General features: G+C 33.4%; 1 protein-coding gene across 1 annotated transcript in view; it reads left to right on the top strand.

The window, feature by feature from the left end:
• Positions 1-14,344, top strand: part of LOC106414019 (glycine-rich protein DOT1) — a 43,641-nt gene that overhangs the window by 11,195 nt on the left and 18,102 nt on the right. The window lies entirely within an intron of this gene.

Here is a 14,344-nt window from a genome sequence, read left to right as displayed (position 1 = left end):
GTTGAATATGTTTTGCTTTAAGTTTATTGAATAAGTTTGAATCTGTTTTGCTTTGCAGGTCACGGGTTGCATGAGGTTGATGCGTGTGGACGTGGATGCTTGTTCTTTATCTCGGTTTCTTTAGGTATCAGGTCACGGGTTGCAGGAGGTGGATGTTTGTAGTAGTAGGTAATGTCAGTTTGATTCACAGGAGAGTGTAGAATTTTGTATCTTTCTACACTTCTTTTAATTTCATCGGCTTTAATGGGTGTATGTACCCACAGGTTCTGTTTTCTACTCACGGGTGTATGTACCCACGGGTTTTGTTTTGTACTCACGGGTGTATGTACCCGATCAACTTGATTCACGGAAATGTAAAATATGTCTCTATATATAAACTATGTATCTCACTTCTGTTTGTGCAATTCCTCTTTCACTCCTCTATATATAAAATGTTGTTTGATTCTTCGCACAAAACTATTATCACTCCACACTAGCTTGGATTCTTCTCAACCATCACCACTCTTTCATACACTTTCATACAACCATCACCACACTTTCATACACTTCCCAACCATCACCACGATTCTTCTCACTTTCACCACACTTTCATACAATCATTATCTTCTCCACACTAGTTTTGATTCTTGTCAACATTATGATCACTTCTCCTTGTCATCAACCAATCCATAGAGGTTAGTTCAAAACTTTTCTTCACTGTTTTTTACATATCCATAAGTTTTTATAAGTTTTAAAGGAAAAAAAAAATAATGTTGTTGTAAGATAGTAATGTTTTTTATAAGTTTTAAAGGAAAAAAAATAATGTTGTTGTAAGATAGTAATGTTTTTATAAGTTTTAAAGAAATTAAGTTATGAAATTTAAAAATAATATTTTTAAGTTTTAAATTCAAAAAAATGATAAAAGACAACAATACATATATACCATATAGACAAGAAAAAAAATTTAATGAAAAATATCTAGCCCTAATAAAAAAAATATATATAATGAAAATTTAGAAGAAATAAAGAAAATAATAATAGGATTAAATATGTTACAAACCCCCCTTTTGCCTTTTGTAGGAAGGAAAAGAGAAATAAATTGCTTCAACAATGTCTTCCTCATCAAGTGATGAAGTAGATGAAGCTTTAGAAGAAATGGTCGACCAAGTAGTTGATAATTTCATCGACTCAATAGTTGATGGTCAAGCCAATAACCCGAAGAGACGAGCTTATATCGAAAAAAAACGGGAACGAGGACACAATCAACTATTGAACGACTATTTCAAGGAAAATCCTACATACCCACCGGAAATGTTTAGGCGGCGTTTTCGAATGAACAAGCCACTGTTCCTTCGCATTGTCGATCGCCTAAGTAGTGAAGTTCCATACTTTCAGCAAAGAAGAAATGCTCACGGAAGGTACGGGCTATCTGCACTTCAAAAGTGTACGGCAGCTACGTATGCTAGGATATGGTCAATCGGGATATACATATGACGAATATCTCCGACTTGGTGAAAGTACAGTACGTTTATGTTTGGAAAATTTCACTAATGGGATAATACAATTGTTTGGAGATGAGTATCTAAGAAGACCTAATGAGGATGATCTTCAACGATTACTTGATGTTGGAGAGGTACGCGGGTTTCCAGGGATGATAGGCAGCATCGATTGTATGCATTGGGAGTGGAAAAACTGCCCAACGGCTTGGAAAGGTCAATACACACGTGGTTCAGGAAAGCCGACAATTGTTTTAGAAACTGTGGCATCACAAGATCTTTGGATATGGCACTCGTTTTTCGGATTACCAGGTACCCTAACGATATCAATGTTCTTGATCGGTCACCAGTTTTTGATGACATTTTACAAGGTCGAGCACCTAAAGTTAAGTTCAAGGTCAACAACCACACTTATCGTATGGCCTACTACCTTACGGAATTTATCCAAATTGGTCAACATTTATCCAATCCATCTCACTTCCTCAAGGTCCTAAAGCAGAGCTATTTGCTGAACGTCAAGAATCCACCAGAAAAGATGTCGAACAGGCTTTTGGAGTATTGCAATCAAGGTTTTCAATAGTTAAAAACCCAGCTCTACTATGGGACAAGGAAAAGATAGGAAGGATTATGAGAACTTGTGTCATATTGCACAATATGATAGTAGAGAACGAACGAGACGGATACACTCAAATTGATACATCTGAGTTCGAGTCAGGAGAATCAAGCAGAAGTTCCAAGGTGAAAAGGAGAACAAGTTTTAATATCGGTAATATGTTAGGCATTCGCAATGAAGTTCGAGATTCAGAGAAACATAATCGTTTGAAAGCTGATTTAGTTGAAAATGTATGGAAAAAGTTTGGTAATGTAGATGAATAATCTTTGTATGTTCATGAATATTCTTCATGTATTGAATAAAAACTTTTAAAATATTTTAAAAATTATTATATTTTATTCATGTATTGTCAATATATTGAAAACTTAAAAAAAAATATATTATTTTATTCCTATGAACCCCTTCTTCAGGTTCACCAATGCAGGAACACAATAGATAGAAGTTCATCACTATTCATGGTCCTACTAAAAAAATATAAAAATTGATGCAGATGCTCTAAGTTAATCCAATGGTTAAGAGTGTGATCTATGTATTTGAATCTGATTGGCCAGAAATTTTGTCTTTCTTTTTCTATTTTTATTTTTGTTTTGTTCTTAAATATCGGATAATTTGTTTTCTAAGTAATTTTTCTTAGTTATATCTTATATAAAATTTTGTATTTTCGAATTTATAATTTAAGTTTAGAGTTTTCTTTTTTGAACATAATAAGTTTATATTTATTTTAAGAATTGATGTTTAGGTTTGAAAATATTTGATTAATATCAAGACTATGATTTGAGATTTTGGATCAGAGTACGAAAATATTAGATTTGAATATTAGGTCTAAGATTTGTAGTTAAATTTTCAAAATTTTAGTTTTGAAGTTTATATTTAGAGTATTGTATGTATAGTAAAGTTTAGTGTATATGGAATATAAAGTTTTGAGTAAGGGGATTTGGGTTGAAGATAAGATCTAAAAGTAAAGTTTAATATTTTATATTTTGTACTTTGGAATTTAAGTTTAAAGTTATTTTTGAACATAATAAATTGATATTTATTTTAAGAATTACTATTTAAGTTTGGAAATATTAGATTAATATAAGATTACCATTTTGGTCATCATTTAAAAAGTTTGTATGTTTACACAGAATGTATAATTTATGTTTGAGTTATGATTTAGGATATAGAGATTGATTAAAGATTAAGGATATGTGGTTAGGAAACTATAGTTTAAGATCAAGAAGATTAAATTTTAAGTTTAATTTTAAGATTTGAAGTTATAATATAAAAAGATTAGAGTTTTAAGGGTTGTGTTTAGTGTTTAGCGTTTAAAACCATGTTTAAGGTTTAGGGGTTCAAATAGCTTTTCTTAGCATTATAAAAATGCTATTATAAGTCTTTTGTAGTTTTATTAAGCCGCTCAAATAATATTTTTGGCGCTTAAATCTAAATTTCCGCTAAGTATTGGTGAAACCAGTGATTTTATTTTTCCCGCTCACGTAATTCTTAAAATAGCATTAATTAAGTGTTATTTTAGGTTTTTCTCTATCATAATGTTTATCTAATGCTATTATATAATACGGAAATTTCTAAATCATCTACGATAGCAGTTCAGTAAAACGTGTTATAATAATATGCTATCAATGTAGACTTTTTTTGTAGCGATGTTTCGTACTTCAAGGGGACATCACTGGTACGGCTTGGGGACGGTTAGAGAACTTAGTTGTTGAATAATACTAGTTTTTACGAGACCTAATACTTGTGTAATTGTGTTTTAACTGTCACTGTTAAACACTTATAGCAGGAGCCGAAGGAACAAGCTTTGGCTAGGAAGCCTCGTGCCCATCAACGCCTTGCCCTCTCTCTCCTTAGACTATATTAACAATGGTAAAGCATATTCAACACCCTAATTTTATTTTGACAATTCCATGTCATCATTTTCTTTTACACCTATTATTTCATTTTTTATAAAAATATATTTTTTATATGTTCAAATTAAATAAAATAAGTTTCTATTTGTAGAGTTGTAAAAATGATAATTTCTCATATAAAATTAACAAAACAAAAATAATAATCTACTATCAAATATTTGTTTTAAAATAGTTGGGATAGAAAAAAAGTAAAGAAATCTGTGACCAATAAAAAATAATATATATGAACCGCAGGTCACTTTCTTATTTTATTTCTATTGATTCAACTAGTTGAATTTTTTCAACATGAATGAATCCACGTATGATTATCTTTTTATTCAACTTTCCATTGCACTATATTCAACCGTTAAATGTCTTTTTTCAGCTGGCCATTGTAGATGGTCTAACAAATAGACTACAGCTTTTTTCCTATGTTTTCTTTTTTATTTTTAATTAGCAAAATAGACATATTATAGTAAATTATATTTAACTATGTTAGATTCACTATATAATTTTGTTATTTTATAAATATTTTATATTTTTATTAGTATATACTAGGTAAAGAATTCGTGCGATCGCACGGGAGCTCATTTTATAAGAGATTTTTTTATAAAACTTGTTTGCAATTGATACTGAGGAAATACATGTATTACAAAAGTATTTTGCATACAGTTTTATTTTATTCATAATACGAAAAATATATATTTTGTTTTACAGATTTGGTTGTAACAAAATTACAAATATGTCCATACTAAATAACATATATGTCTTATTATCCGTTTAGTTCAATTATTTTGAGATTTTGAATACAAATGGGTATTTGAAATTAATTAAAAACAAAAAATTTTAATCTAATCAGTTACTAAATTAATAAGATAACTTATTACAACAAGTTAGATATTCATTATTTGTTTGAAACCATGTAAGATGTATGTAGCCGAAAACACAGTTACATTTTAATCTTAAGAGATCTTATTTGTTGAAATGTTCTTTTTTGCATATCATACATACATTTTTTTTTCTTTTTTTCTTTTTTTCTTCATTATTTATATCTTCTATAAAAGAAAATATTAAGTTTTGAATTTAATAATGGTATTATAATGAAATAAGAAGATGTAATTTTATTCACTATATTAATTGTAAATTAAAAATTGTCTACATAATTAAAGTTATCAACCCATTTAACAGTCTACCGTGTTTGTTGTTAAATACAACAATACTCTCTCCGTTTCAAAATATTACATGTTTGGATTTTCACACTTATTAATAAAATACATTAAATCATAGTATTAAATGTATATTTTTTTGTTATTAACTTTTTCTCATAACTTTCAACCAATTAAAATTTAATAAATATAATTAACTTTCTTGAAATTTACAATTTATCATTATTACCTATTAAAAATTGAATTGAAAAATTAAAAAGTACATCTTTTTGAAAAAAACATAGATTAATTTGAAACGGATGGAGTAGTAAATATGTACTCCCTCCGTTCTCGAAAGTAATATTTTTTAGATTTTTTTTGTTCTACAAAGATAGATTTTCTATATTGTTAAGGTATTTTTTTATACTTTTGAGAAACATTAATTGAGATTTGAATTGATTAAATTTTATTGGTGGAAATTTATTGTAAAGTGTATAATAAAGTAAAAAATAAATTAAAGTATAAACATTTACTAAATTCTTAATAAGCGTGAATACTCTAGAAAATCTTGCTTTCGGAAACAGAGAGAGTATTTTAACAAGTAACATTTATGATAGAACGGATTAGTTAATATTGTGTAATTTTTTTAGCATATTAATTGGTAGTCAATAAAGTTTAAGAAATTGGATGGATATCATGTATTCTATCCGAATTAGTTTTCCAAAAAATGTTTAAACTTACTATAAAATTAAATTAAACATTTCCAATTAATTTTTGATCATGAATATTTTTTAATATATAAACCAATAACTTTATATATAAATTAAAAATAAGAAAACCATATGTACATATACCTTAGATTTATAGAAATGTTTTTAAAAAAACATTGTTATAATGGAACTGATTGACACTACAAAATATCAGTTTATATTGGAAAATGCAGAGTTGTGTTTGTTCGTTAGTATAAGTAATAATGTTCAACAAACTTTATTTTAAAAATAAAAGATACATCTTTTGACATTTATTTATATTCTTTGAAGGTATAACAAATATAAATAAGCAAATAACTACAGTAAAATAACTAAAAACTTATGCATTTTATAAGAATAAAAGACAGGCTTTGACACTTTTAGTAATTTTATTATTATTACCTATTATTAATAGTAATAATATAATTGAACAAAAAAAAAAGACACGTAGTTGAACTGTAAAAGAAAAGACACATTATTTCATTTTTTATTGTTTTATTTAACCAATAATAAAAGTATTTATTAATATGTTGATCTATTTAATTACAGTTTGAAAACCAATATATAGAATTATATTAATTTTTATTAAATGATGTAAAATATGATAAATACTAATGTGTTTGTAACGATTGAAACATCAGTTACAAAGTCAAAAATCATTCTTATTTTAACAAATCTAAATACATCAGTTACAAAGTTAAACCAAATTTACAGACTATTTTGTTATTGTGATTGTCATATTTGGTAAGGTATAACTAATCTACAGTTTTATATGATTTACTTGAATTTTTATTACTATTTACTAAAGTATCATACCTAATATTTTTTTGTAGTTTCAGATTTAATTAATAGTATGAAAATTTTGAGTTAAATAAAAGCATTTATAGACACTATCATTTTTTACGAATTTAATTCAATATTGAGTCTATTCAAATTATTTATATTCGAGTAGTTTTGAATCAAATATTTCATATGAAATTTATTAATCTTATTTGTACTATTTCAAAAAATTAGAACAAAATGTTATGATTTTTCTAACATAACTACTGTGTTTTTTTATTTTTTTATTTTTATATGTTAATATATTTAAATCTTTGTAATCCAAAAATAAATATATTAATATATTAATATTTCTCTGAAATATAATTTAAATTTTAAAAATACTATTTTTAGAATTCCTTACAAATGCAGCTATTGAACATGAAAATTCTTTAGATATATATGCCGGTGCGACCGATATTACCATAAATAAATATTTAGATTTATATATTCAAATATAGTTTGCATATTAAATTTGTAAGTAGTATATTGAAAAGATATGAAATGTAAAATAACCTTCAGTGTTGAAAAATAGTGGAGTGATAGATCTTTGATCATGCAAATAAGTATTAGACACCATTGGTATTTTTGAGATAAATTATTAAATTGAACGATTAATCTCTTCCGCTGGTGAATAACTTTTACCCATATATCAAACAAGAAATACAAGATGCCCTTGAAAAGAATGAGATTTTAAGCCCAAGTGGTGTACAACACACACACACTATCTATATATATATATATATATTTTTTACGTAAAACGGCCATTCTATTACTCAAACTTGAGGTGGTCTGGGTAACCAGAACGGAATAGAACAACCAATAAAAAGTAACTACCTATGAAAAGTTCTTGCAGTCTTAGCTAAAAAATCAGAGGACTGGTTGCGCGCTCATGGCACATGGATGATCTTGAAGTCCGGGAAACAAATCTGCAGCGTCTCTATCTTCTCCAATTCTGTCGCGAAGCTTGGCCACTCCTGAGGTTCCTTTATCATTGCGATCAGCTCTTTGCAGTCTGTTCCAAAGCTCTGGCACGGTGAGTGTTGAAGCATATTCTCCATCGCCCATCGCAGTGCTTCTACCTCCGAGTGCGGTGCTGATTCACATCGAGTAAAATTTCGTGTTCCCATAAGTTGCACGTCTTCCGCGCTGTCAATCCAGACCCATCCACATCCACTAAATCTGTCAGAAGCTGTCGACGATCCCTCTGACAGGCAAATACTACCCAAACTTAAGGCTTGGTTCACCTCATTGCTGTTGGCCTGACCTACTGGTGCAATCATCTCATTTGCATTAAACCATGCTTGACACTCACTTTCTGCATGTCGAACTAGCTCCAAATGATCTCTATGTATACCCCTGAAAAGTTTATCATTACGAGCCTTCCAAATATACCATATTATCCAAGGATAAGGATTCCTATCTTGGTCTGGCTCTATGATAATATTCTTCCTATAGAATAGATAATCCATGTTTGTGTAGACGCTCGGCAGTGGAAATATCCCTGGACTTGTAGGAGTTGCTGATAAGGACCATACTTGGAGAGCTGGTGGACATTCAAATATTGCATGAGTTACAGATTCTTCTGTTTCTCCACACCTCGGGCAGTAATTATCACACCTCATATTCCGCCTTACTAAATTCCTCGTCACTGCCACCTGACCCGTTATCAATTGCCAAATAAGATGACACATCTTTCTTGGCGCTTTCAGCTTCCAAGCATTTCAGCTTCCAAGCAAAGGCTTGAAGCTTGGTGATACTTGGTTCCAGCACTTTGTTTTCCTCTTCTGGCTTCAATAGATTTTGAGCAACCCAGTATCCAGATTTAACCGTATATTGTCCATTCCACGTGTAACTCCAGCAGAATGTATCACGGCGATGACTAGAACTTGTGGCCATACTACGAATGAGTGGTATATCTTCAGTATGAACATAATCCTCTAGTAACCCTACATCTCATTTCTTCGTTTCCTGGTTAATGAGGTCACTAACTCTCATATTCGGGTAGCTGGTCTAGCAGGCGTAGTTGGAATCCACGGATCCTCCCATACCTTGACTTCATAACCAGAATGAATCTTCTGTCTAATCCCTAGATTCAAAAGTTTCCTTGCGGCGTAAATGCTTGTCCACACATATGATGGGCTACTTGCCGATATTGCCCTTAACGGCGAGGTCATCCTATAATATATGCCCTTCAGCACTCGGGCAACCAGCGAATCAGGGTACCAAACCAATCTCCATAATTGTTTTGCCAATAGTGCTAGATTAAACTCATGACACTACAAGAAAACATAAGCTTAACGAGCGCGGTTTTCCTCGTGAGTTCGTCGTAAAAGAGGCTTTATGACGAATTAGCGAGGAAACACGTTTGCTCGTTACTAATCCGTCGTAACACATATTTCCTTGCCAATTCGTCGTAACTTAGCGAGGAAAATATTTCGTCGTAAAGAAGAAGTACATCATTTCGTCGTAAAGACCACGTAAATATTCCACGTAAAGAGGTCGTTATATTTCCTCGAAACGAGTTCCTCATAAACTACACGTAAATACCTTGAAAGTGTTTCCTCGCAAAATACACGTAACTACCACGAAAGTATTTCAAAGTAAAATACTCGTTTTTCTTTCCTCGTCATTTCCTCGTAAATGTTTTCTCGTAAAATACTCGTTTATTTTTTCTCGTCATTTCCTCGTAAGGTTTCCACGTAAATAGGTCGTACATTAGCTACGAATTTACTTCATTTTTATTATTTTACAGAATTTAAAAATGTAATTAAAAAATAATTAAAATTATTTAATTTATTAATAAAATTATAATTTAAAATAAAAATAAATCAATACAAAACTATTTTATATATAAATAAGTTTTGAATTTATAATACAACAACCGGAAAAAAAAAAGAACTAAGGGTCGTTCATCGCCTGGTAGAATTCATCACTCCTCCTCGCAACATCCGCCTCATTATGTATGTCGGATGACTCGCCTCGAATAGGATGTTGTTGTCGCATGTTCCTCAACATGGACTCCCATTCCGGATTTGTGGCCGCTATAACGTCCAAGAAGCCCTCGATTCTACCCATACGAGATTTTGTCGCGGCCAACTCGTTACGCAGCTCAGTGACTTCATCATCCCGTCGCTGACCATAAAACGATGTCGCTCTCGGAACATCGTTGACGGAACTAATCCCCAAAGTCCGTCCCTTTATTTAGGGACAACCTTAAAAACAAAAAATAAATATTGTTAGTATAAATTTAAAGTTAAATTAAATGAATAATAAAAAATTAAAATTTTAGAAAATTTACCTCCTCGTAAATCTTATCCACTTCAAGTGTGGATAAGGTGACGGGTAATCCGTCGGTAGACTGCTGGGTCAGCTGGGTCTGGCGGTCTTCAACCTGAGCAACCACGTCGTTGTAGATTTGCTCGGACTTGCCATCTACAAATACGCCCGTCTTGTTCTTGTGGGTCCTCTCGTAAAGTTCCATAAGAGACGGGAGATGTCTCGTCTCTTTGGCCTAAAACACATTTAAGAAAGTTAGAATAAAAATATATATATTAAAAAATTTATTTAATAAAATATTTAATTACCATTTCCAAACGGACACCGGCATGGGGTTTTTGGCCCGTAGTGTGGAGCATCGGCCCGTTTCCGTGCTCATCGACCGTGTTACAGGAGTTAGAGCAAGACTGGGCAATTCTAACGGAATCAGGAAGACGCCAATAACGGATGAGGCCATCCCACACATCTGTGGTGAGCTCAGCGGGTTTGCCACGCTCATACCCCTTCACGATCCTGTCACCCTTTCAGTTGGAGACCGTGTCCAACAAGCGAACTTTCGCCTTCGCGTTAAACTTCTTCCTCACCCGTGTCGGTCGGGGTCGATGACTGGTAAACTTTCTCTGCTTGGCAGACGGAGAATTTCCTCTACAGTGTACTGCGAGTAAGGAGCACTCGGAGGCACCATCAAATCGGGATGAATATCGGCGGCCATCGGAGGTGCCATCGGAGTAGGCACAGGAGGAGGCATCGTCGGATGAGCCATCGGGGAAGGCACATGAGGAGCCGATGGTGCACTAGAAGAAGTAGACCCAGAGACTCTCTGAGTGTACTGAGTCTCGGGGACAGTCTCCTGACCCAAAGAACCGGGAGCTGAAGAAGAGGCCGGGTCTAAACGACTACCCGGCTCACCAAACATCTCTCTGTAATGGGCAGTAAGTCTTCCTTTTCGAACCTGGGAAAAAAATTTAATTTTTCAAATTAACATCAACAGTATATTTCCCAACATTATCCACCTAATCAACACTAAATAACATAAAATCCGTAAACCTATCTAAATTCCCTATACTAACCACCTAATCTATCCTAAACTAACCAAATTAGAGAGGAATTAGAGAGGCTTACCATTGCTACGAAATGGAGAGGAAGTGGAGAGGAAGTAGAGAGGAAAGAAAGAGTGAGCGCTCGGGGGTATATATAAGATTACATATCGTCGCAAATTCCTCGTAAGGTTACGACGAAATAGCGAGCAGTTACAAAGGCCCGTGTTTTTTTGTACGAGGAAATTGCGAGGAATTACAAAGGCCCGTGTTTTTATATACGAGGTATTAACGACGATTTTGCTTACGTGGAATTAACGAGCCTTGCTTTCCTATAAATATACCCACAACTCTCATTCTCAAACCACACACAAACTCCCAAATCACACCATATCTCAAATCTCATTCCTCAGGAAAATCCTATTCAAATTATAAATATTTGAAAAAAAAAAGAAAAGGAGAAGATATTAGAATTCATGTGGGCGAGACTTACATATTATAATTGCTGGAAGTCTTGCCAGATGTGAATCTGGTATCTTTCTCCTTTTTCTTTTTTTGCTAGTTTTCACACTACGAGGTATTTATGACGATTTCTGCTTACGTGGTGTTTACGACGATTTCTGCTTACGTGGTGTTTATGACGATTTCTGCTTACGTGGAATTAACGAGTATTTTGTTTAAATCCTTTTACGTGGTGTTTACGACGATTTCTGCTTACGTGGAATTAACGAGTCATATGTTTAAATCCCTAAAATCCGAAACCCCAAACCCCAAATCCGAAACCCCAAACCCCATATTCCTTATTTTCTACTTCATATATTCTAAATTTTCTACTTCATATATTCTAAACCCCATCTTTATTTTTAAATTTCGTCGTTATTTCCTCGTTGGCTTACGTGGTGTTTACGACGATTTCGCATACGTGGTATTTACGACGATTTCATCCTACGTGGTGTTTACGACGATTTGCACTTACGTGGAATTAACGAGCCCCGCGTTCTTTATTTTTATATTTCGTCGTTATTTCCTCGTTGGCTTACGAGTCATTTACGATGATTTTTACTTACGTGGAATTAACGAGTGTTAAGTTTAAATCCCTAGAATCCGAAACCCCAAACTCCAAACTCCAAACCCCATATTCCTTATTTTCTACTTCATATATTCCAAACCTCATCTTTATTTCCATTCCAAACCACAATTCTCACATTTGCTTATTCATAAAACAAACTCCCACATTACCTTATTCATAAAACAAACCCCACATTACCTTATTCATAAAACAAACTCCCACATCTTATTCATAAAACACACTACACAAAATCAAATACATCAATCGGATACATCGACATTCTCGTCATCACTAGAAACATCATCATTTTCATTAAACTCGTCTTCAACAGCTTCGTCTGTGGCATCATCGGTAAGATCTTCGTACTCGTGATTATGCGGATCAATGAGAAGGATGTCATCAATTTCTTGTTCAGGTTCCTCGACTTCATTTATCTGTTCTTCTTGCAATGGTGGTTCTTCTCCACTGATGATTCGTCCTCGAGGTGTAACTTTGATCACTGCTAACCAATTTATACCTGAATCTCTCATCTGAGGGTATGGAAGGAAGCTAACTTGGTCTGCTTGTGAAGTTAAGATGAAAGGCTCGAATTTTTTGTACCTTCGTCCACCGTTGACATCAACTACACCGAATTTATTAGACCGAACACCTCTGTTGACGATGGGGTCGAACCATTCACATTTGAAGAGGACGCATTTCAGCTTCAGTATCCTTGGAAATTCGACTTCAATAATCTCCGTCAAGATCCCGTAGAAATCTGTTTTCCCTTTCACACATATTCCATAGTTACTGGTCGCCCGCTGTCTACCATACTCATATGTATGAAAAGTATAGCCTCGTGTGAAATACATCTGTGATGTGGTGACCTTTACAAGTGGAGATTGAATTACTTCGTGTAACCACTTAGGATAATCTGCATCGTCGTCGTCATAATCAACCTGCAAAAATAAAGAGAATGTTAATGAAATACAGATCATGTATGAAAAAAAGAGTTTGAGTTAATACCTGATTCCGCAACCACTTAATGAAGTGTTGATCTTTCCTTTTGTCTACGTCACTTGTGGATATACCAGGAAATGTTTCTTCGACTTGAGAAACAAATAGGCTGTAAAATCATATTTTATAGGAATGAATATGTCGCAATTATATAATTAATTATACTTATATGTGTTTCGAAGTGTCAATATATGTTACCTTTCAAAATAACGCATCAATGGATCCTCGCAATTGAGTAGAATATAGGTGTGTGCACTATGAGCGTCTTGTTCACTCGACCATCAAACCTCTTTAGACTTCCCACCGAGTCGCCCAATCTGGCTAAAGATGTCTGGAGCACCAGCAACTGCATATGTTGGCGCAACACCACCATCATCATATCTTCTTGGAGCTCTTCTCCGGGTACGTACTTTTGACGCAAAGTAGTACGATGTGAAGTGAGAAACTTCTTCCGTCAAACTTCCAGCAATTATAGAACCTTCAACTTTGGCGAGGTTCTTTGCTTTTCCCTTCAAATATTTTATGGCTCGCTCATACTGATACATCCATCCGTAATGTACAAGTCCACGAAGCAATGCCTCATATGGGAGGTGGACAGCTAAGAGTGCGTGTGCTCAGATCCCTGAAAAATGCTCTAATGCCTTTTATATTCCAAAAAAAAATAAACACATTGTTAGTCATATATTATGTTGCAGATTAGACCGTTATAAAATTATTGTGATATAATACACTACGTACCTGCAAGTGCTTCATGTACGTTTGTTGGAAGTAGCTCCGCAAATGCAAAGGGCAGTAGTCGTTGCATAAAGACATGACAATCATGACTCTTCATCCCGGTGAACTTTTGACCCTTTTCAACACATCTAGAGAGATTCGAAACATACCCATCGGGGAACTTCACTTCTGATGCCACCCAGTTGAACAACACCGACTTTTTTTCTGAAGATAATCTGAATATCGGAACGGGAACTTGTCCATTGCTTTTAATATGTAACTCGCTTCTTGAGCAAATATCTGGCAAGTCCAACCTCGATTTTATGTTGTCTTTTGTCTTTCCTGGGACATTCAATATTGTATTCATGATGTTCTCAAAGAAATTCTTCTCTATATGCATCACATCGAGGTTGTGGCGCACAAGAAGATCTTCCAATATGGTAACTCCCAAAATATACTCTTCTTGTGCCAGTTGTGATGAACACCGTAAGAATCAGGCATATTACGAGGGACATGTCAATTACCACCCCAACGAACTGTTTCGTTAGCTCCGTAGTAG

The sequence above is a fragment of the Brassica napus genome, chromosome C4 (genome assembly GCF_020379485.1).
Source record: "Brassica napus cultivar Da-Ae chromosome C4, Da-Ae, whole genome shotgun sequence".
Taxonomy (NCBI): Eukaryota; Viridiplantae; Streptophyta; class Magnoliopsida; order Brassicales; family Brassicaceae; genus Brassica; species Brassica napus.
This window is presented reverse-complemented; position numbering and strand designations above follow the sequence as displayed.